Source organism: Ambystoma mexicanum, chromosome 12 (assembly GCF_040938575.1).
Source record: "Ambystoma mexicanum isolate Mex_15411 chromosome 12, UKY_AmexF1_1, whole genome shotgun sequence".
Classification (NCBI taxonomy): Eukaryota; Metazoa; Chordata; class Amphibia; order Caudata; family Ambystomatidae; genus Ambystoma; species Ambystoma mexicanum.
Window position 1 is genome coordinate 269,343,544 of NC_090936.1, and position 24,551 is coordinate 269,368,094.

Below are 24,551 nucleotides of genomic sequence, written 5' to 3' on the forward strand. Positions count from 1 at the left end.
GAGGCTGGGTGAGGACACCAGTACAGTGTGTCGTGCTGCTGTGGATGTGTGGGCCTCATCAGAGTTAGACCCACTGGTGGTTCGCTCCACATCCTGAGTGTCCGTGGTGTGTTACGTGGTTTGAGGCGCTGTTGGCTTGCAGCCTTGTGGACGCTGCACCGATCTGGGTGGGCTTTGGTGGGGTGAACTTGGATGTGTCCTGCGTCTTGTTTTACCTTGCCAGTCCCTTTGCTAGGTGGTGGTGCTGGTAGAAGAGCATCGGGACATGCAGCCGAATGGTGTTGCTTCCTCCCCATCATCATCATCAGCCTGTGAGGAGCTCTGCGTGCCTGTGGGGTACATAGGGTGTTGTATGAGTTGAGGGCAGCTTACACTTGTATCATGCATTTCATGCCTTACAGTGGGTTTGGACACAGTTTCTCTCATGCTTGGCCATTACATTTTAGTGAGTCCCCATGTTGTGATTGGTGGAACATGGTAAAGGCGAGGGACACTGCTTGGACATGTTGGTGTGACATCTTCAGATGTCTGTTGAGGATGCACAGCTCCCATATTTCTGTGTGGGGGGGTGCTTTCATACGCACCCACACATCACGTTGCTGTGTCATGGATGTCTTGCCCCTGGGTCTTAGGTTGATACATTGTACGTAATTATGGTACAGGGCGGCACTAGGGTATGGTGGTCCGTGGAGGCAGTAATGGGTGGCTGCCGTGCCTCACACACATTGCATGCACATAAATTCACTCAGGGTCTGGAGGCGTGGGCCTAACAGATTCATGCTTTTTCAGGGGGTCAGGGGGAGAAGGTTCTCACCTGCAGCCTCCTGGGTACCGCTGCCAGCCTCCGCTCCTCCAACTCCCTCAATAGTGCCCATGTCGATCAGGGTCGTCCTCTGCTCCTGCCAAGGGGTGAGCTCTGGTGGTGGTGGTGCAGCCCATCCTCCAGTGCCCATGCTCTCACTCCTGTGCAGGGCCAGGACACCATGTACACGTATCCGCAAGTTATTGAGGCGCTTGCAGCAGTCCTCCTCATCCCTGGGCACACAGCCCACCGCAGACAACTTCTGGCACACTTGCCTCCAGATCTGTGCTCGCCGCTGGGCATTTGTCTTGCGCTGCTGGGGGCCATACAGCTCTTCCTGATGGGCCAGGACCTCCTTATAGCTAGCTCCTGGTCTGTAAACTTCGGGTTTCTCCCCCTATGTAGGGCTGACTTGCCCTGGTGAATTCCTGAGCCATTTTCCTAGCTTTGAAAGTGTGGATGGCTTGCAGGGGCTTTGATTTGTGGCAGATTGTGATTTCCAAAATGGTTGCTGCTTTATTTCCCGTTCCGGCAGTGACGTGTTTCCCGTGCACTAATAGCGCCGCGGCTCGGCAGTAGCGAAATGCACGCTGGATTTATGGGTTCCAGCCCACTTTTTCTGCCAGGCACTATTTGTGTTAATGCCATGTCCCTGTGCGCGTGCACGCGGACTCATAATCTGGCGTTGTTTGTGCCAAACATTGTGGCATTAGGGCAAATAGTGCTTAATGGTAAATACGCTGGAATACTGCCCAACTCATGATGAGGCAGTAAGTCTTTCTTCTGTATCATTCAGCTTGTCTCTCTTGGATGGCGTAAATCACCAACCTGAATACACAGTAACAAAAATACAGAGCTAGAGTAGTGTGCAAAAAGATCTTAAACAGTTGGACTGGGTAAATAGTACCACAATCTATAAAGACACTTGAAAATACTGCATGTGCCTCCCTTCCACATTAAAAGATAAAGCATAAATGTTAGAACACAATAAAGTGACAAATGGCAGGTTCACATATAGCACCCAAGCATTGATGTGCACCCACACTGTTAACACAAAGTAGTACTATGTGCATGTTAAGGTGAGTGTCCCAAATGGACTGTGATAATCGAGTTAAAATAACATGCCGTGTAAGACATATGAAACAAGCACTGGCAATGCCAACATTTTGCGCTTTTGTGTAGGCATAAGAAAGGCCCTTGCCAGGTTGGCTTTGCAAATGCTTGCTTTTAACAGGTCTTCAGTGAAGGACAGATATAGTGCTTATAAATAGAGTGGCTGAAGCAGGGCCTTGTTACGACATTTTTATTACACCAGTAGCGTGTTTACAACTCCAAATAAGCCATTAACTCTCAGAAGACGGTTTTGAAAAAATACTGGCAGGCACTTTGAATGCAGTTTGATCGTAAGTGTTTTGGGTGGGGAGGGGCAGGAACTGGGTGGGAATGGCCACAGGGATTAGAATGGCCATGGGCAGTCAATGGGTGGGCAAATAACCAAACAACACCTACAATCTGTGCGAACAACTGGGAGTGTGATGTAAAAATGTCTTAACCAGGCCTGCCTTCGGTCACTCGATTTATAAGCGCTAGCCATAGCCTTCACTGATGTCCTGCTAAAAAAAAAGCATTTGCAAAGTCAACAGTTTTGGATTGTGTATAAGTATCAGGCACCTGCTACCATCAATAACCAGTTAATACCCTATGGCAGTGCCTGCCAAGTGACTTTGCCATGCCCCCACACAAGCCCAAACTGTCGGCAGTGCCAATGATAGTTTGTTTATTTTTGTTTGCTGGATACCCACCACCATGACAGCGTTCTTATAGAAAGATGGTAAGAATAAGGCAAATAAACATCAGGGTCTGCCCTGTGAGGCCAAGTCAGAAACTGTAACCATCGGAATCTTCCGGATGGAAATGTACGTATTGCTTCTGAAAAGGGTTCACACTTTTCAACTTCATGGTCAAATGTGATTGATATAACAGAGAGAAAGAAAAGGGCATTTGCATCACCCTTGATCAATCTAACTATTCATCCATCTTCTCTCTTCCCTCTTTTTTCTCCCTCATGCTCGCATTATTGTGAATCCTTCTTGCTACATGAACCAATGTTTGAGCTTATCTGACATTTTCAGATGACATTATCATTGCTATAATTGTTACACAGTGCTCATTTGGTATACATGAATGTCATACAAAATTGCATGTTTGATTTATTCACCTGGCTATGAGGTATTTCTCACTTGGCACACTTAATTTGGATGCCACCGTTCTCTCACATATACCAGTGTCACTCATGCTCACCACAGCCTTGATAAGGACCCACGAGGGTCAAAACACATGTCGGCTAAAGAATCAAAATCTTGTGTTTAGCACAGCCATATTTTTGCCTGCTGTTATAAATTCAGACATTGCTGCACCCCTATTGGGCCGATCCAGGCCTGTCCTCATACTTAGCATGTGGACCTTCATTCCCCTGCACTCTCTGCATTTCCCTGGCACTTGTCCACCAGGCCTCCCCTTAGCATTCGCCTAGCCCAAGTGTCAACTCGCCTGTCTTACCCCCTCGCCCCAAGCACTTGCACACTCTCCACTCTGACCTGCACTTCCTTTCCCTCCTTAGCATTTGCACATTCTCTCCGACTGGCACTTAACCCCACCTCCCTACTCCCATGCACTTCTTGTTACTGCACTTGCAGGATCCAAATGACACAAGACTTAGTAGGACCGTTTTTGTTATTCTTCATCCCTGTTATCCCCACCCCACACCCCCCTCTTTTGACTTGTTGTGCCTTGAAACACCATTTGCTGAATAGGTGCACTATAAATACGCAATAAATACATGCATTTAATTCACCTCATTGTGTAAAAATTGTCAGTGTGATTGCTAGACAGCCACCTTGAGCGCACTCGACTTCCTAATGTCCTCTCATTCGTTTGACCCCAAATATTGCAAGATGTTGAACCTCTGAAATCAGACAGGGATGTACGTTAGCATTGTGTATTGCCAGTACATTCAGAGGACTGTTGCATGTCGTATACTCTAACTGGCTAGCTTTCGCTGTGCCATCCTGCCTGAAACTGTTGTATATCAAAATAAAAATACATGTAGTTGTCAGTGTATCTCCATAATAGTATTTGCATTAATGAATATAGCACATGATCTGGACATGAAAGGAATGCTTGAATCACCTGTTCCGATGCAAGTGTTGTGTGACCGCAGGGTGTGAGGGCCAGATGGGTGCAGTCAATGCCACTGCCTATGCACAGAACACAGCTATGTCATAAAATGCCCTCACCATTGCTGCCCTGAGACATGAATATACATTTTATTTTTATTTTATTTTATTTTAGTATTTGTATAGCACCCTGCAATACGTGGGCATAGAGGCGCTGAGAAGAATACGTATGCAGGCTTGCTTGAGGGTTACAAGATAGCGGCCCATTACAATTAATGAAACAGTTACATCGAATACAGTAGGTTACAAGTCAGGTGCAGTAAGCATAGACAGTCGTAAACTGAGACAATAGGGGGAGGCAATTTTAGGCAAAAAGCTTAGTCTTCAGGGCTTTACGGAAGGTTGTGTGTGATTCGATCATCCTGAATTGGGCAGGGAGGGTGTTCCAGTGACTTGCAGCCAAGGTAGGGAAACTGGAGCCACCGGCTCTGACTCTTCGTGTCATATATCCTGGCAAATACATAGATCACATTGAGGATCTTGTGTAGTGTCTGTGACTCTGAGGATTATGATATCAGCACTGTGACGCACTGGCCCTCTTGAAATAGCCAGTGGCAAAGACATGCAAGGCTGGCAGTACCTTGACTAGTGGTGGTATGGCATGGGCTTGCCTTGTGTGTCTGGTAAGGGCCCCCTCCCACTGACTCGCCATCCGCAGCATGATATGATTTTTGGTCACTTTCTGTGGTCATTGTGCCTTTGTATGTTTAATTTGGTGTGTTTTCAGTTTTCCACTCACTTTGTGCATCTTTTGGGGGCATTCTGAGCACATTTTACAAAGTGGCACATCTCCGACTTGCACTCTTCTGTGAATGAGGCACATCTATTTCTGGTGCATTTGTGGCGCATTTGAGATGTGTGCATTTTTTTCATTTGAGAATCTAGCCTTATAAAGCCATTGAATTTCCTGCTGAAACTGAGCTGTGAACATCAACCACAATGGAAATCTAAACCATTAAGAGAATGGTAGCATAGGTGGCACGTTGGAACACTGAGTAAATGGTGTTTTATCTTTGGAACCAACAAGATTTACCTTAAATCATTTAAATGGATGAAGAAATGTATACATAGCAATGCATGCACATCGAAAGTAATTTCACATTTGCTCCATGTAGAAACAATCATGTGTTGAAAAACATTTCTGTTTTCCATTGTTTCCCCACCCGCCTATCTTTGTTTCTTTAGCTCATTTGATGAAGTGAATTGGCAACAGACCCGAGGGGCTTGCCAACAGGTGGTAAATGGGACCGGTAAGACTCAGAATACCAGGCCACTGCACTGCTGCACATTCTGCTGAAGTGGCCTGCATGAATGTGAGGTGCCTTTTCAAGAATCTATGTGATCACTTCACCGCCCGTAACTGCGCCAATGAAAATATTGATGCCAATTATGGCACGGCGCAATGATTAAACAGATCACTTTATACACATCCCCCGGCCCGGAATCCCTTACCTGACCCACCCACCCCACTTACCGTTGAGGCGCACAAAGAAATGTGCGCCACCAACTCACTGCTTTCCTGGCGGGGTCGGTTCCTTCCACTTACGTGGGACGGAGCTGACGCCGCAGGGTGCTTTTTAATTTTTTTAATTGTTACTTTCTTGTCTCCCGCTTACCACAATGGTAAGTGGGGACACCCCGCAACCTCTGACACACGTTACTGTGCTCAAGGAGAGCGAGGTACACCCCCGTAACGTCTGCTCTGCTTGGGTGCAGTAATGGAAGTCGGTATTTTGTGCACCCCTCTCTGTCTGTGCCTCGGCATGCAGGTGTCTCGTTTCTGTATATGGGGTAGGGGCTATGCGATGGATGCAGGGATGCAGCATATTGACATGACAATGTTTGAGGACGTATACCCAAGAATACACGTTTTTTGTGGGGCAATAACGATTAGAGGATTCGGATGAACTGGGCAAGCATCCATTTTCATTGCTACTCTGGTAAAAACATTGCATGTCTGTTGGTCCATCCATGTTTCTTGTAGGTGTCCTTAGGCAACGTTAAGAATTCCAATAGGTCCTCTTTCTGAGAATGTGGTTCCAGAGTATGGATCATCGCAACACCCTGATCAGTAAAGCTCCATAGTTGGTGGACTTGCTTCCATGTTAGAAGCATCCTAATAACAGCCTAGTGGGGATATAATCCAGGTTCAGAGGGTAATAGATTCTTTGGACTGGCTGTGGATGAGGTGCTCAACGTCAAGATTTTGGGTTTGGCTATCCGTAGTCTAAGATAGTTTAGTGGATTAAGCCTGCACTGTTAGATCAGCATTAACTGGTTGAAATCACGGCCAATTGAGCCAGTCATACTTTTGGGGTCAATAAATGGTGGAGTTTGGTAATGGTAACATCGGTTATTCACAGTACCAAACATATTAAAATAACTACTGCCACAAGCACTGAATAATAAGCAGTGTTGTTAATTAGTGTACACTGCAAGAATATGTTACTGATACCAGACATATTAATGTTATTTAGAACATCAGAATATAAGGTTGACTGGGCACATGGATCCACTACAGAGTACAATGATCATCCTGGAAATCAGGCGACTACATTTTATTCACCCTTTATTAGTGATCTGGTTATTGTTAATAAAACTAGGTAACTTGAGAACATGGCTGCGCGCAGTACAAGTGAAAAGTGGATATGTTGCTGCAGTCAGGTAAGGCATAGTGTCATTATGTAGACTATGAGCCTGGGTGGGGGACAAAGCAGAGGTTGCAGGGATCTCCTCTGGTAAGGAATGGCTGGAAAAAGTGCAATGACAGCAGAAGCTTGGCAGACTGACTGCATTCTCACAGTGTTCCACACCAGTGCTTGGACTTCCATACAGGGGGAAGCCGAGGCAGTGCCGGGTGATGACATTGATGACTTCTGAGAAGGTGGTCCATTTACCAGTGCCACACCAACCACTCCCACCACACTCATTGCATCCACCATCAACTGACACCAACAATATAACTGGCACCACCAGCACTGTAGCACCAGCTTCATTTAGATTGCCCACCAATGAGCTATAGCTGCCTGTTGTTGCAAAGAATTGCAACGCTGATCAAGGGTTGCTTTAGGGTGCCTGCTCCCCTGAATCCATCTGCTACTTTCACCAGTCAGACACCTTTGAAAGTGTCCGATGATGTCGAATACCTATATCCAAGGAATACAGTCCTGCTGGAGGTGGCAGATCAGGAGTTGATGGGTGTTGACCATGCTGCCTCGCCAGCAAAGGCCCCTATGCCCTGTGAGGGCAACAAGCAATCATGATGATGATCCTGGAACTCACGGGGAGGCAGGCATGCCAGCTGACATGCCAAGACATGAAGAACAGGCTGAGGGGGCAAATGACTATTGCTATGCATATAGAACAATGGTAAAGCAGAATATGGGATTGGATGGGGGGAACACAGCATGAGCAAAGACTTGCTTGGAAGTGACTCTTAGAATGAGTCATCACCAGACATGGTGCTGTTCTGTTGGTAAAAGTGAGAGGAGCCTTGCACTATGCAGTAGCTTTATGACCAGTGAAAGAGCCGCTCCCGAGCGCACACGGTATTCTCTGTTCTTGCAGATCTCCATGGACTCATGGTTGACAGGGGATGGCCTTTCGTGGTAACATCAGGGTATATACAGCTATCCTCCGGGTCACTGGTGAGATATGCATAACATAACTGTTTTCAAATGTTCTCAATTTGATTGTCATTTGTCAAGGTCGAGATGCTGTAGTTTCCATTTTGCTTGAAATCGGAAGTAAAACGTGCTCTTTTCCAAATGCATCCCCCTAGTCCAAAATAAAGACACATACTGGGAGGCAACACCATAATCACAGGAGTCCTAGGGGCCCCATTGGTATCTCTGGAAGACATACAGCACACTGCAGCACGCCTCGTCACAGGCCTAAGGCAATTCGACCCAATCAACGGCCGGCAGGTGGAGACAATTCCTTAAAGATGCACCCTCCAGACAATCAAACACTTTCACCAAATATTCTCAGATTGGAAGTAATAATATATAATGATACCTCTCCTAGAAGATTTGGGGAACGATGTTTAGGGGGCCAGGAAAAAAAATGTCGCCTACCTGGGGACTTTTTCATTGTGACATCATCACATGGACTATTCAGAGCTGATACGAAAGTGTTCTTTTTTAGCCCAAAGGACTTCCACCACGGATGTGGGTGGAACATATATTTGCATTGTTATCCCTAGGGTGATTATGTAACACAATAAATAGACAAATAATGTGCAAAGTACATCATAAGCAAAGCTTTTTTAATGTGAATTGGCAACATTTTTAAACACTCATATTTAATATAAAAGGAAAGAATAAATATTAATAGAAAAAAGCTATTAACAGACAACCTATGTCAAGTGTGGCATACTCCAAAAGGGATGTTAAAGCACAGTTGAAAGGTCGGATGGGAGCCATCTGTCCTTGGATGGGAGGCAGGAGCAACATGTTTATATGATGGTGGGATGCCAGGGAAGTGAAGAAACAGGAGTGACCAAACAGGTGCAGAGTCAGCCTTTGTTTATATTGACTCCCAATGAAACCTAAGCAAAATGATCTAATGAGCATCTATGAGGCAATATACGGAATCGGTAGTTAGAAAGTGCAGTAAATAACATGTTAACCCTGCACATTGATTTGAGCAACGATTTGCTAATGGCAACAGCTGCAGCACTGTTTGTACATGGCAATCGCAGTCATTGGCAATATTGTGGGCACAATCAGTTCAAGTACAGCAGAATGCCAATTACTGGGATGTTGTCCTTGATCATTATTGGCCCGACGGGCCTGCTTTGCAATACGATGATTTAGCTGCATGGAAGGAAATGCTGCAGCTAATTGGCCATGTGGGAATAAAGAAAGCTGCCCAGCATCTTGCAACATTACTCCCGCTCTTTATTTTAAAGAAAGTGCCATCTGCCAAGCGGTGAAGAGGAGAAACGCATGCTCAGATATCTGCAAACGAAGAAAAAAGGAAGGAAGCAGTGCCACAGTGTTAAACATAGTGGAGAGCAAGGCGGGTGGGTGCTGAACCGTGTGATCACCTGCGCTGGGTGGATGTCTTGTATAGCGATGCTGGGTTCAAGAACTCATGCTGCATGTGCCTTGGTCTGGGGCCACACCCAGAGTGCCTCAAGGGGTTAGCTTAGAGAAAAGAAGGACCAAAGGCAACTTTGTGCTTGCAGTGTTTGTCAAGGAGGTCTCTCCTGTGTTTTATTTGTCAGTAATGTTAGACATTTACAGGCCGATTCATGGAATTAATGTGCGCTGAAATTTTCTGCGAAAGCGTGCGAATTGCAGCGCAAGTGCGAAAATCGCAGTGAAACCCTCGGACAGCGATTCATGTAAATCCCAGGATGTGCGCCAAAATTCTGCGTGGCGCACGCTGGCGCACACGTCTCCAAACAGCGTGCGCTACGCGCACAGTGAAATCGCACATAGCGCGGCGCACACAACAAAAGTAGACAGAACAGGGGGCGTGACATGCGGAATGGGGAACAATGCGTGAAAATGTGGGCATCACGGGGGAAGTACAGGAGGTAAATGCGCGGAACGCCCACACGCACGTTCAAAACACGTATTCATGGAATCGAACGGGGCTAACCCGTGCGCCAAAGAAGACGCGCTAATCCGGAAACACGTACGCCAGCAGAAAGCAGGCGTACGTGGACCCGCGCAGCATAAAAGTGCGCGCAAACAACAAACAAGCTCAGACGCCAGGATGAATATATCGTTCCTAGCAGCAGTGGTCGTGGGATACCGCAGGAGGAGGAGGAGGATATTCAGGCCCAGAATTTTTACACCCAGAACCAGCCTTTTTGGGATGCCTGATGACCAGGTGTATGGGAGGTACAGGTTTCCACCTCACATAATACTCCACCTGGTCAGTGAGTGGGAGGATGACCTCACATCACCCACCCTGTGCTCCCAAGCACTCAGCCCCCTGGAGAAGGTCCTCAATGTACTGCACTTCTTGGCCATTGGATCATTTCAGCGGACAACTGCTATAGTGGGGGGGTGTCACAGGCCACGCAGTCACGCTGCCTACACCAGGTGTTGGCCATCATGACTGCACGCCCATCAGTCCGCAGGCACGTATACCTGCCCAGAACACTTGCAGAAAGGCAGGCTGCCGTCCAGGATTTTTACGGGGTGGCACAATTCCCCAAAGTGCTAGGTGCCATTGATTGCACCCATGTGGCTCTACGTCCCCCCCAGGGCATCTGAGCACATCTACAGAAACCGCAAGCAGTGGCATTCCATCAACGTCCAGGTAGTATGTGATGCCAAGGGAATCATCACCTCAGTATATGCCAGCTATCCAGGGTCCACCCACGACAGTTTCATTTACAGAATGTCAACCCTAAACTGGGATCTAGAAGCTGGGCGGCATGGCGATGCATGGCTGCTCGGTGAGTATAAATGCCTCTGCACATGCATGCATGTCACATACTGAGTAATGTCACAACCCCACTAATGATACCCATAATCACCTTTCCAGGGGACAGTGCCTACCGTTTGAGCACCCACATGATGACGCCAATTCCGAACCCCACCACGCCACCCGAGGTAAGATACAACACAGCCCATATTGCAACCTGGGGCATAGTGGAGCGCACATTCGGAGTGCTCAAGTCACGCTTTCGCTCCCTTGACCGTTCTGGTGGGCAGCTACTATACTCTCCCCCAGTAGTGTGCAGGATCATAGTGGCAGCATGTGTCCTGCACAACGTTGCAACACGCCGGGGCCTGCCGGTGGACATGGTGGTGCCCCCACATCCCCAACCACATGCACGCTGCTGCGCATGGGAGGGGAAAGGGCACGTGGTGAGGCAGCCCGTACGCAGCTGTTGGCTAATTACTTCACCTAAAATCACACCCCTACGGAGTGCACACAGCCCTGGCACCATCTGACAATCAATGATGATGACATAAGGGACAGTCAACTGTCACTACCATACCAGCCTGAGATTGGTCACCTTGAAGTGCTACATTGTGTGCATCCTGTAGGGAAGGGTAGGTCAATAGGACCCCACCTCCAACTACATGTCCCACCCAGTCAAGACCCGTGACTCATCGGCAGCCCCCCGGACCCGTGGGCCCAGGCAGCGGGGCGGCTGCAGGCCGACACATGGGGCTGCACCACCACGTTATACGGCAGGGCATAGACGCCATCTTATATTTAGCCATCCCCATTTTGCTAGAAATGTGCAGATCTAACCCAAGGCAGAGACACTGAATGCTGCAGAGTGACCCCCACTTGACCGCACTCACAGAGGCCCACACTTCCCCCACCTCGCACTGCATGGCAGATCCGCTGAGGACTTGTTCTCACGAGTCACCAGACGTGAGCAAACAACAAAATAAAACACTGTAGCTGTTAACCTTCCACAGTACATCAGTGCCCCAGCCATGCACAGGAACATTAGGATGTAACTGAGACCAGCCCAAACCCTGCAGGCCCTGACCCCAGCACTAAGCCCCCCAACTGTAGACGGCATGGCGCCTCACACCCATACCCACCCCAAAAACCCTTGCAACATGTAGAAACCATTTATGTAATATGTGCCTTGTTCACTAACGTTCGCTGCTAATATAAAGGAGAATGGGTAAAGAGAAAAATGTACACAACTGATATTGTATATAATGAAGAGATGTACAAAGACTGGGCAGCTGATAACATTGAACAATAACCTGTGTTGCTCTCTTTATACACTCTTTACACACGCCTGCCTGACACTACCTCATGTTCGTATGTCAATTATAGATGTGAAATGCGATGTAAAGAAAAGCATGATCCCCAGCTAGTATCCCATGTAGGAACCCCATGTGCTGTTAGTCGCCCCTCACCCATACGACAATAAACTGCATCGTGCAAGATGCCACGCACGGAGCCGCAAGGCCATTTCCCCATCCTCCTGCCCAGGCCCTCTCGAGATAGACGGTGTTCAAACAGCACAGGCCTGCCTTCCCTCCCGATCCTGCTGAACCCGTTTCAAGCATCTGCCACCCTCCCCGTGTCAGAGGCCGCCACAGCCTGACTACATGACTTACGAGGTACCTGGTCCTAAATCCCACCGCCTTTCAGGCACCAGTCACATGCCCCCACGGGACAGTAGTACCTCCATCGACCCCGAGTTAATGACCCTAGAAAGAGGAGCGCCCACACGTGTACCAACAGATCGTAATACCATCCCTCACCGAAATTGCCAAGGATGGTTAGTCAAGCACCCCCGCACCTGCCCCTGACTACGCCCATGAGACCTGATTGTTTGAACCTAAAGTATCCCCTGAACTGATGTATTGAGACACTCCAGATCGCATATCAATGTTCCGGGCCATGTATTGATCTAAGGTCAGCGCTTACAAGAGTTGCAAATCAACCGGACACATGAAGTGTGACGAATGGGTGGGAATGTGTGGCCAAAAGGGCAAATGTAAGTTCAGTTATCAATCATTGTTACAAGGCATGTCCGGACCGGCGCTACACCCCGATGAGCCCAGCTGACCTCCCACCCCACGTGGCGCAGCACCAACATCCGCCAATCCTGGAGGAGCAGCTGTATACATTGTATACCACCTAGCCATGACCACCCAATCCCTAAGACTCTGTGGCCCCTATAGCTTACCTCATGCATGACGTGTATTTATAATATAACCGACTGTCTTTGCTATTGTCAGACAGAGCGCTCTCGGAGTTTGCAGAGTCCTTTGCATGCTCTATATTGAAATATATAAAGCTCTTTTGATCTCACCCGCACTAGGTCCTGTCCTCATTCCCCTTCTGGGGTGTGTCCATTACTGCCTCTCACTAAGGGGGGGGTGTTTCTGGGGACACTTACATTCAATCCCTACCTACTTAAAGACAACCAACGATGTGTGATAAAAAGACACACATATTCATGCTGCATGAATGACTACCCCCTTGCAAAATACAACATGAAACTAGTGCCATGTCACCCAACCCCTCCCCATCTCAGCTACCCAACACACCATTCCATGTCATGCAATGTGAAAGCAACCAAATGAATGCACAACACATGACACAAGTGTCACAAAGTGCACTGTCCGAAATGGAAACAGGCCACAGACAATATGCTCCCAGTAATCAATAAGAAACAGCACACATGAACAAATACTTACCAGCAGCACAATACAGAAACACAGGATGAAACAGTGGCAAAACATGACAGTACAAAATCAAAGTAGTGCAAGTCTTACAACCTGAATACGCCAGCACATCGACCCCTTCCTACTGTCCAGTGTTACTGCCACGCAAATGTCTCAGTGTACTGCATACAACATGAACTCCATCTGCAAAGTAGACGGCCTTGTGAAGACATGAGGAAGGAACCTGCAAATTGGGAGGAAGACATGGATGCAAAGCACATCAATACACCATGCAGTGTACAAAACAACAACAATATCCACTAGGAATGTCTACACAGTATTGACTACAGACTGCCCACACAGCTCATAGGAGCCCAACGTCACTGTGTAATTCACTTTCACTTGGTCACACTCTTTGCAAGCCCATGGAAACAGGAAGCAGGAGGGGTGTGTGTCTCATGAACCCAAGCATCTAACCCAAACTCAGGACAAGCCTGCATGTGCCCAGCCGGAATACAGTGGATGCCCACGGGAGCCACACAAGGCAACACACTGTAATTTTTCTTTTTTTTTTAAATGGCCATGTGGGGAACAAGGGGGATGGGGGAGGCCACCCAGGAGGTTCGAGGACAGGGTGCACACCAACACCCACCTGCGTGGATGTTGCGAGAAAATAAAATACCTCCTTGAGCTCATGGCCTGCACGACTATGCCATTGTGGGAGAACTGCTGTCGCTCTCCTCACCCTCTGCCGCTGCATCAGGAGGTGGTGGCACTATGGGAGGCAGCCCACGCAAAGGCCTGGTATGGTCCTCCATGGCAGCAAGCATGTGGGTCTGGAAGGTCTCATTCTGGAGGATTAATGTGCGGAGATCCCCATGCAGCACCTCACGGGTTGCCTGCATTTCTGCACGCATGGCCTCGCGTGATGCCGGATCTCCTCACGCGTTGCCGGCATCTCAGCTGAGTGCAAACGTGTTAGCTGCTCCAGCTGCTGGTCTGCCCTAAAATTAGTGGAAGCCTCAAGGTCAACCAGAGTCTGCCTGAGGGTATGTAGTTCTTCCCTCAGGGCTTCCCTGTGGGCCTGGGACTCTATTGATATCGATTGGCGCAGAGTCTCCAGTGCCGCCCGTCGGTCCCTGTTGGACGCCAACATGTCTTCCCTGTGTGATTGGCAAATGGAGTCTGTTGCCTGCTGTTGTTGCTCCATCTGCCTTTCAAGGGGGATAATGGAAGTGGCCACCCTCTCCATTGCCTGAGCCATCATTTCTACTGATGCTGCCTGTTGGGTTGTAATACCATACATGGAGTTTTCCCATACAGTATTGCCTGGTGGCGCACGGCCACCGTGTCGACGGGCACCACACCTGTTTGGGGCAAGGCGATCTGCACCTTGCTGTGCTGGCACTGCCTGAGGCTGCAGGACTGCATTCCCCCTCTGATCTGCTGGTCCAGGAACAGGATCAGATGCTATGGAGTGTGACCCTGCATCCGTAACCGCCAAAGGCGGACCTACCAACACTGACATTCCCATAGAGGGTTCTCCCCCTGGTGCAGGTGGGTTGGACAGAACAGAATCCCTGCCAGAAACACTTACCTGCGAGGCACATAAGTCTCATCATCCGATTCAGCACCCGAATAGAGGTCTGGCGAGGTGCACCCAGAGACACCCCTGGAGAGTATGGCCTGCAGTAACATTGGGTTCTCACCCACCACCACACCACGTCCCCCACTGGTGCCCGGTCGTGCCAGAGATCCCTCCTGGGTGTGCGCCATCTCCTCAACCTGAACAGCACTAAGTGTGTCATCACCTGCAAAAACATGAAAGACAACAAATGGAAACAGGCATGAGCACCATAGCGCACACATAGGCCGTGACAAGCCACAGATCCAGTACATGATCAACACATGTCCCACATGACTATAACCCTGCCATGCATGCACTGTCAAAGAGTTGGAAGTGGAGTCAAAAAGGCAGACACTGGGGAGAGCAAGATGGAAAAGCAACACATTTGTAGCATGTTGGGTAGCACAGGCATCACACATCAGGCTGTGAGTGGCATTCCCAATACAGATACATGACACATGCCACCACACAGATGTCATGTAGCATATCCACGGTAAAGTACAAAACTACAGCAATATGTCAGTGACCAGGGACAGGAGGCAGCACAGGCCGCCGCGGAGGTGCCTGTGTGCAATCCTGTACCTGATCCTGTCACTGCATCATCTGGCTCCAGCAGGGATGCCTACGTCCAGACCCATTTTCAGGGAGGGGATGAGCGCACAACAACTGGCCTTCCTCTCCCTGCGGACGTGGCTATCTGGGACCGGGTTGAGCCTGTCCTAGGTGGTGTGGCGTTGCGTCAACGGACCATGCGAGGTGACCTGCAGTCTTTTCATGTGGAGACTGCACGTCATCTCGAATGGCTCGTTGACCGCGTTGACCAACTGGGTCAGCTCACCAGGGCCGGATTCCTCCGTTTGCTGGATCTTGTTCCGACGCCCTCCTCACCTGAACCCCCTATGCGCCAGTCGTCCTCCATGCCATCTTCCCACCCATGTATCACCTGGCTACCCTGTGGAGCTGCCTCTGACCCTATGGCCAGGCTGGTGGAGGACACATCCCTGCCACAGTCGGGAGTTGGAAGTCCAGCAGGGGTGGCCACCTCAACAACTGCACCCCAGCCGGAGGAGGATGTGCAGGCAGCAAGAGCCAGGGCACAGGCAGAGGCACAGCAGCAGCAGCAACAAGGTGGGAGCCATGATGGCTCGGGGCCTTCAACATCTGAGGGGCAGGCATCGGCCATAGGGCAGGAGGACCCTGGATTTCAAGTGTCTTCCGTGTGGCAGCGGTTGGGCCACGCCATAGATGCGGAGCGGCAGCGGGCGGAAGAGGCACGGCTCACAATGGTCAGGGCGGAGAAGTCCGTGCGGAGGGCCCTGAGGCGGGCCGAGTGCCTCGAGGCAATTCGCAAGGAGTTGGAGGAGAACATGTCGTCGTCCCTGCGAACCCTCGGGGCCATGGAAGAGGACAGCCTCCAGGACATTGAGCGGGAGTTCGATGATGCCCTGGCCCGAACATCCAAAAGTGAGCCGTCGGACTAGCCCGCTGCCATTGTAAATAGTTTTTAGAGTTAGGTTTCCTTTTCCTTTTCCTTTTATTTGTGGTCAATGGACAATGCCACACACATTTGTATATAGTTTTATTTTTAGGTAGTTTCTTAGGTAGGTTTAATTTGTTTGGTTGGGCTCATGGACCCTTTACATCGTTGGACAATGGATTAATTTGATATCTTTTTTGGAATTTTGCACATGGATTAATGGATTTTTATTTTGGACCATGGATTGTATATAGTTTGATCATGGATTAATTTGGAATTTTTTTTTCATTATGGATATGGAGAAATGGATTTTTTTTTTCGGACAATGTATTGTAAATAGTTGGACTATGGATTGATTTATATTTTTTAGTTTTCATTATGAACATGAAACAATGGATATCATTTTTTTACCTTTCCTTTGGATTTGCGTTGGTGGAGGGAGAGTTATGACTGTTTTTCTTTCAATTTTTTTTGGATTGGTTATCATTTTCATTCACTCATCTTTTTCACATGCTTTTCATTTCATGTTTGATATTTTGGTATGCTTTAATTTCATTTATTTATTTATGTACATAATACATTTTCATATGTTAGTTCCATGTGTGGGATTCGCTCATTGGGTTGATGCATGTGAGAATGTGGGTTTACACAAGCAATGCCAACCAGTTTATGTGTGTGATGGACATGTGTTGATGTACATAGTTGAGTTTTTGTTTGTGTCTTGAGATGGGCATGTCAGTGTGGGGTGGATTGGGAAATCATTGCGTCTCAAGAATGGGGTGGCGGGATTTGTTTTTTTGGTGTAGAAGTGGGCCATGATTGTGCATCTTTATTTCGTGTAGGGGGGCATGAGTGGGGGCCGGCTGGCAGGTGCCCCACACTGCTGGGGGTTGGGGGTGCAGGGGGACATGAGTGGGGGCCTGCTGGCAGGTGCCCCGCACTGCTGGGGGGTAAGGGTGCAGGGGGACATGAGTGGGACATGAGTGGGGGCCTGATGGCAGGTGCCCCGCACTGCTGGGGGGTGGGGGTGCAGGGGGACATGAGTGGGAGCCTGCTGGCAGGTGCCCCACACTGCTGGGGGGTGGGGGTGCAGGGGGACATGAGTGGGACATGAGTGGGGGCCTGCTGGCAGGTGCCCCGCACTGCTGGGGGGTAGGGGTGCAGGGGGACATGAGTGGGGGCCTGCTGGCAGGTGCCCCGCACTGCTGGGGCGTGGTGGTGCAGGGGAACATGAATGGGACATGAGTGGGGGCCTGCTGGCAGGTGCCCCACACTGCCGGGGGTTGGGGGTGCAGGGGGACATGAGTGGGGGCCTGCTGGCAGGTGCCCCACACTGCTGGGGGGTGAGGGTGCAGGGGGACATGAGTGGGACACGAGTGGGGGCCTGCTGGCAGGTGCCCCGCACTGCTGGGGGGTGCAGGGGGACATGAGTGGGAGCCTGCTGGCAGGTGCCCCACACTGCTGGGGGGTGGGGGTGCAGGGGGACATGAGTGGGACATGAGTGGGGGCCTGCTGGCAGGTGCCCCGCACTGCTGGGGGGTAGGGGTGCAGGGGGACATGAGTGGGGGCCTGCTGGCAGGTGCCCCGCACTGCTGGGGCATGGTGGTGCAGGGGGACATAAATGGGACATGAGTGGGGGCCTGCTGTCAGGTGCCACGCACTGCTGGGGGGTGGCGGTGCAGGGGGACATAAGTGGGGGCCTGCTGGCAGGTGCCCCGCACTGCTGGGGGGTGGGGGTGCAGGGGGACATGAGTAGGGGCCTGCTGGCAGGTGCCCCGCATTGCTGAGGGTTGGGGGTGCAGGGGGACATGAGTGGGACATGAGTGGGGGCCTGCTGGCAGGTGCCACGCACTGCTGGGGGGCGGGGGTGCAGGGGGACATGAGTGGGGGCCTGCTGGCAGGTGCCCCGCACTGCTGGGGGGTGGGGGTGCAGGGGAACATGAGTGGGGCCTGCTGGCAGGTGCCCCGCACTGCTGGGGGGTGGGGGTGCAGGGGGACATGAGTGGGGGCCTGCTGGCAGGTGCCACGCGCTGCTGGGGGTGCAGGGGGACATGAGTGGGGGCCTGCTGGCAGGTGCCACGCACTGCTGGGGGGTGGGGGTTCAGGGGGATATGAGTTGGTGATCAGTAGTGCAAGCTAACATGTGGCTTGGCTGGGGGGCATGCCCATGGTGGATGGGCTGCCTGCGGGACATGACCAGGGGTGCAGGGTAGTCCCCTGTGGTGTGGGCTGCCTGCAGGGGCCATGGAGGGTGTAGAGGGAACACCTGGGAGGACCCACACTGCCAATTCACATGTAGGACTCCCCGCGCACCCCAGAAATACATGTACCCTGCTCAAATCGCATGTGAGACTTCACGCAAACCACAGTTATACACGTACCCCACTCCCACAGGGCCATTCACGTGTGAAACTTCCTGTGAACCCCAGTTATACACGTACCCCACTCGCACCGGACAATCACATGTGAAACTTCCCACGAACCACAGTTATACACGTACCCCACTCGCACAGGGCCATTTGCATGTGAAACTTCCCGTTCACCCCCGAAATACACGTACCATGCTCAAATCGCATGTGAGACTTCACGCAAACCCCAGTTATACACGTACCCCACTCGCACAGGGCCAATCGCATGTGAAACTTCCCGCGCTCCCCTGAAATACACGTACCCGGATCCAATCGCGTGTCAGACTTCACGTGAACCCCAGTAATACATGTACCCCGCTCGCACAGGGCGTATTGCGTGTGGAACTTCACGCAAACCCCAGTAATACACGTACCCCACTCACACAGGGCCAATCGCGTGTGAAACTTCCCGCGCACCCCCGAAATACACGTACCCGGATCCAATCGCGTGTCAGACTTCACGCAAACCCCAGTTATACACGTACCCCACTCGCACAGGGACAATCGCATGTGAAACTTCCTGCGAACCCCAGTTATACACGTACCCCACTCGCACAGGGCCATTCGCGTGTGAAACTTCCCGCGCACCCCCGAAATACACGTACCATGCTCAAATCGTGTGTGAGACTTGATGCGAACACCAGTTATACACGTACCCCACTGGCACAGGGCCATTCACGTGTGAAACTTCCCGCACACCCCCAAAATACATGTACCATGCTCAAATCGCGTGTGAAACTTCCAGCGAAGCCCAGTTATACATGTTCCCCGCTTGGCGTTTGCTGTTTGGCAGCCCTGTAAACTGGTCCAGGGTTAGCGCAGCCCTTTGCGCTGGATTGGGAATTTTGATGGCTTTTCCTTGCGCTAGGGGCGTTCTTGGGGGCGTAACTGGCGCTGCTGCAGGGTCGCTGCGCCACTGTGTGCCACGGCTGGTTTTGGTAGCTAAAATCCATGAATACGCTGTGCGTGGAAATGGATTTTAGCGCACGCCGCTGGCACAGAGATTCGCACAGGCACACTATGCGCCAGCCACGTGCGCCACTTTTGCGCGATATTCTATGAATTACCCCCTTCATATATGCTAGTAACAATGCGTCTGTGGCTGACCTGCCCTTGTGACAGGTTACTATTATAATCATAGAAGCAGTAGTTAATTGGTGAGAGAACTCCTTCACAAGCACTGCAAGTGCAAAGTTGCCTTTGGTCATTCTTTTCTCTATATTAACCATAGTGGGCCACAATAATATGAGCTAGTTTGTGCATGTGTTTATTACAAAGACTAATGCTTGCAATACATATAAGAAATATTGCATAACATAACTGTTTTTAAATGTTCTCAATTTGATTATCATTTCTCAAGGTTGAGATGCTGCAGTTTACATTTTGCTTGAACCCGGAAGTAAGAGGGGTTCTTTTCCAAATGCATCCCCAGGGCTAGTCCAAAATAAATACACAGAATGGAAGGCAACACCCTAATCACAGGTGTCCTAGGTGCACCTTGGCCTCTGTGAAAGCCATCCAGCACATTGCAGCATGTCTCGTCACAGGAATAAAGGATATTCGACCCAATCAACCCCATCCTCAAGAACTGGCTACTCCTCCAAGCATGCATCATGTTCAAGACTGACTTAATCACCTACAATTGAGTGACAACCAAAACACCACTATACCGCTCAGAAACTCATCACCTTCGGAGGCCAGCACACCAACAAAATCCACAGCATTACCCAGATGGAAACATAGAACCTCAAGAGAGAAAAAATACAGGAAGTAAACTTTTTACTTACCCTATGCCTTGAAATCGAAGAGGTCTCGCTAGCGATCAGGACACAGGCACGCAACAGATCCCCAGGCCCGATGCAATACCTCCCGACTTGTTTTTGGATCAAATTGAACTATGGGGACCACCGGTATTGACCCTAGCCTTTAATGCCTGCTTGAATTCTGGCCAATATCATCTTCCTGGAAACCCGCTTTAATTTTTTCGATTTTCAAAAAAGGAGACACTTTATTCAAAATCTTTGGAAGGGTCCTGTTGGGTTACATAGAGTCCTGGCTTGAGGAATGACATTTAATTTGGTTTCCGACCAGGACTGGGATCCATGGAACAGGGCCTCAATGTGCATCTCCTCATCTCTAATTTTGTGTTTTGCAAACGAGAGGCGGTTAATCTTGCCTCTATGGACTTAAGCACGGCCTTTGACAAAGTTGATAGACCTAAGTTATGGGCCGTACTGGGGTCGTTCGGGTGCCCAGAGGGAATATTGATGGTCCTGCGAGAGATCCACTCGGAAAACAGGGCCAGTGTTCGTATTGGACCGGGGGGCCAGTTCACAGGAGTGTTTCAATGTTGGAATGGGGGTTCGGCAGCGGTGTGTGCTCGCCCCTATATTGTTAACACTCTACATCAATGGGCTTCTGAAGGCCCTGGTGGACACACGCGTGGATTACTTGAGCCTGGTGGGCAGGGCCTTTCCGGTTCTGGCCTATGCTAACAATACGGTGCTCATGGCCAGAACCCCAAGGGCCCTGGATACCTATGCAACCTTTATGAAGGGGTTGGGGTTGAAAATTAATACCACCAATCCACAGTAATGGGCTGTGTAGGAAGGAAGAGGCCAGCAAAGATGCGACCCATTGTTTGCAATGGGGAAATTATCCCGAAAGTAAAAGAATTAGATTATCTAGGGGTCAGATTTTCGCAGGCCGTTGCTGCCGGTGCTCATTTGAAAAAACAGTCTGTAAGAATGAGCCAGAAAATAGCAGGCATTTCCCGTTTCTTAACCAGGTGCAAGGGACAGCCCCTGAAACCTGTCCTGAAGGTCTATGCCACCCAGACCAAGGCGGCTACTCTCTATGGAGCCCCATTGTGGGGTTATACAAATGCCCTCGAACTCCAGGGGAAAGAAAATAAGTTCTTTAAACAGCTTTTGGGCCTCCCCGGTTCATCCGCTTGTGCATCTGTCCACAGGGAGTTGGGGATGGAGTATTGGGAATATGAATGGGCAGCTGCCCCTTGTAGTTTTTGGTTACACCTATGGGCTAACAAGCATGCCACCCTCTGCCATTTCATCATTAGATCTACCATGTGCAGGTCAAACTGGGGTAAAATCTCATGGCTAATGTATGTAATGGTGTGTATGTGCTGCAGAAACATTCAGGTTCAGTCCCCCCCCCCAATCCACTGCTGTCTCCCATGCAATTAAGAGCACATAAGCAGGCTTTGAATCGGGGGATACATGAAAAATGGGCCAAGGCAGAACGATCATCACTCTCTGAAAACCAACCTCTGTTGATAAGCAGGGTTGATGAGATCCAGCCGTAGCTCGTGTGGTCCTTGAAAATGAAGGATAGATGCCTATTAATGAGGACCAGGTTGAATTGCCTACTTCTAAGGGGCAATACAGAAAAGTGGCCAGGCTACCCTAATGATCCAAGTTGCCCAATGTGTGGGGCAGTAAGGCAAGACCTGAAGCACTTTTTACTGTTTTGCCCTGTGTTTGGGGAGATCAGAAGGAGTACCATTTTGCAGTTAGTCAAGATTAATAATATTCGCCACTATAAACCGCATTATTGCTACTCCTGATGGCAGAATCGTAAATGACTGCTTGGGCCCTTCTGTCATACCTGAAAAAAGCAATGTACTTGAGGAATGGGATTTTAAGGGGCTAGAAAAATTTTAACTTATTACAGCTATACGGGTTTAACGTATTTTTTGTAAATGTCATTTATGTCATGCACTCACCGGCAAAATCATGATTTGTATCTGTATATTATGATATTTGTGTTTGATGAACGATCTAATCCAAATAAACTTTATAACAACAACCTTTTTCTGCTGCGCAGCTTTTCTCTGGAACAAGTTACCAATGCAGATAAGACTGGCCCCTTCATTCCAACACTTCAAGGATGATCTGAAGACACTTCTCTTCAAAGAACATCTCACCAATCACTGTTCGCACCACTCAATCCTATTTGTCCCCTCTGGAGTCCTCCCATTCCTGATGTCCTACCCATTCTAGCTCCTCTGCTACCACAGCACCCTACTTGCCATCCTATGGGTGCATCCCTGTTGCTTCCCAACTAAGTTCTCACTTTATAATGCCATAGAATCATATGTTCATACATGCATACCTACATGCATGCATTCATACAAGGCAGGATTTCCACGGAAAAGCCAACAAAGGGTCAGAACGTAATACATAGTTTTGAAAGAAGCAATATGGAGTCCACTGGCCCAGAGATGACATCATAGAAAGGGGGAGGTGAGTTGTGATGGTATGAGAGACCATAATGCCCGGTAAGGGCCACGCTGCAGTTCTATGAAGCTAGATCACATGAAACTAATTAGGCATTAGAGTTGACACTGTGTATGCACAGTCCATTTCCATTGGTAACACTATAATGACAAATTAAACCATTGTGGTCTGTTGTACTTAAATTGTGAGGGTGCAGGTTCACTTTGAATGGGCCATGTGACAGCAAGTGCACCCATCCCCCACCCACCCATGGATGAGCCCTATGTTCACTTACCGGGTTCATAAAGATCGACACATGCCATGTTATGTTATTTGTAATGTTAATTTTTTCTTATACCGCGCCAAAGCCCGTTGGCATCCAGGCGCAGAGAGACAGAAGACGGCGGCTACCAGTGAAGAGAAATGTACTAGTAGAGGAGGTAAGTCTTCAAAAGTTTCCGAAACACAAACCAGTCCCCGATTTTGCACAGAGTAGCTGGCAGGGCATTCCAGGCCTTGGCGCCTTGGATATGAAACGCTCTGCCAAGCTCGCGGGTTCGTTTCACGCGGTGATGGGCTAGTAAGAGATCTTCCGCTGATCTGAGTCTTCTTGTGGGTTGGTAGACATTTATAACATCTTTCAGATTGCTTGGTGCAGTCCCATAAATACATTTATGGCAGATGGTAAGTAACTTAAATCGAATGCGAGCCTCAACAGGGAGCCAGTGTAGTTTTATTCTGGCAGCAGTAATCGGTTCAGGACTTTTCATCTGAAAGAAGATGCAGATGGCTTTATTTTGTACTATCTGGAGTTCGTGAAGATCTGCTTTACTTGCCCCACATAAGAGTGCATTACAATAATCCACACGTGGTAAAATGACAGCTCTCACAAGTTTAGTGCGGTTTTCGATGGAAACAAGTGGGGTAACCTGTCTGAGCACTTTAACTAAGGAACTAATATTATAGTGGGTTTTCTTAGCCTCAAGAATTTCTAGTTTGTACTGCTTTTCCATGTACAGTTATGATACCCTGCGCTTAGTAGCATTTAATGATGGACATTGTACAGCCAGTGCTTACATGGAATGACCTAATAAATCACATGTAACCTTTCTCTTGCTCCCATGCAGGTGATGCTGGGTATCCCCTGATGGGCTGGCTCATGACCCACATCTGGCAACCACACAACAGGCATTAAGAGGTGTACAACCGTGCTCCTGCAAACACTCATATCACCATTGAGCAGACATTTGGCCTGTTGAAGGCCCGGTTCCGTTGCCTCAGGAGGTCGGGTGGAGCCCTCATTTATGGGCCAGAGAAGGTTTTGAAAATCGTACTAGTATGTGCCATGCTTCACAACATGTGCATCCGCCACAACGTCCCCCTGCCATGGACGTGATGCCACCTGAGGATGAGGATGAAGGAGATGCTGGAATCCCTCGGTGGCACTATGGCATTGATGGACGTGCAACACGTCAAGAATTAATTGACCATTACTTTTGATGGAGTGGAATGAACACATCACTGGGCATGGGTCACAATGGGCACTGTACACTGTACATGATTAAATTGACACATACTCAAGAAGCAATGTCCAGTCATGTTTGTTTGTGACACCAAGTGTATTGAATGTAGAAAGAAAATGTAATA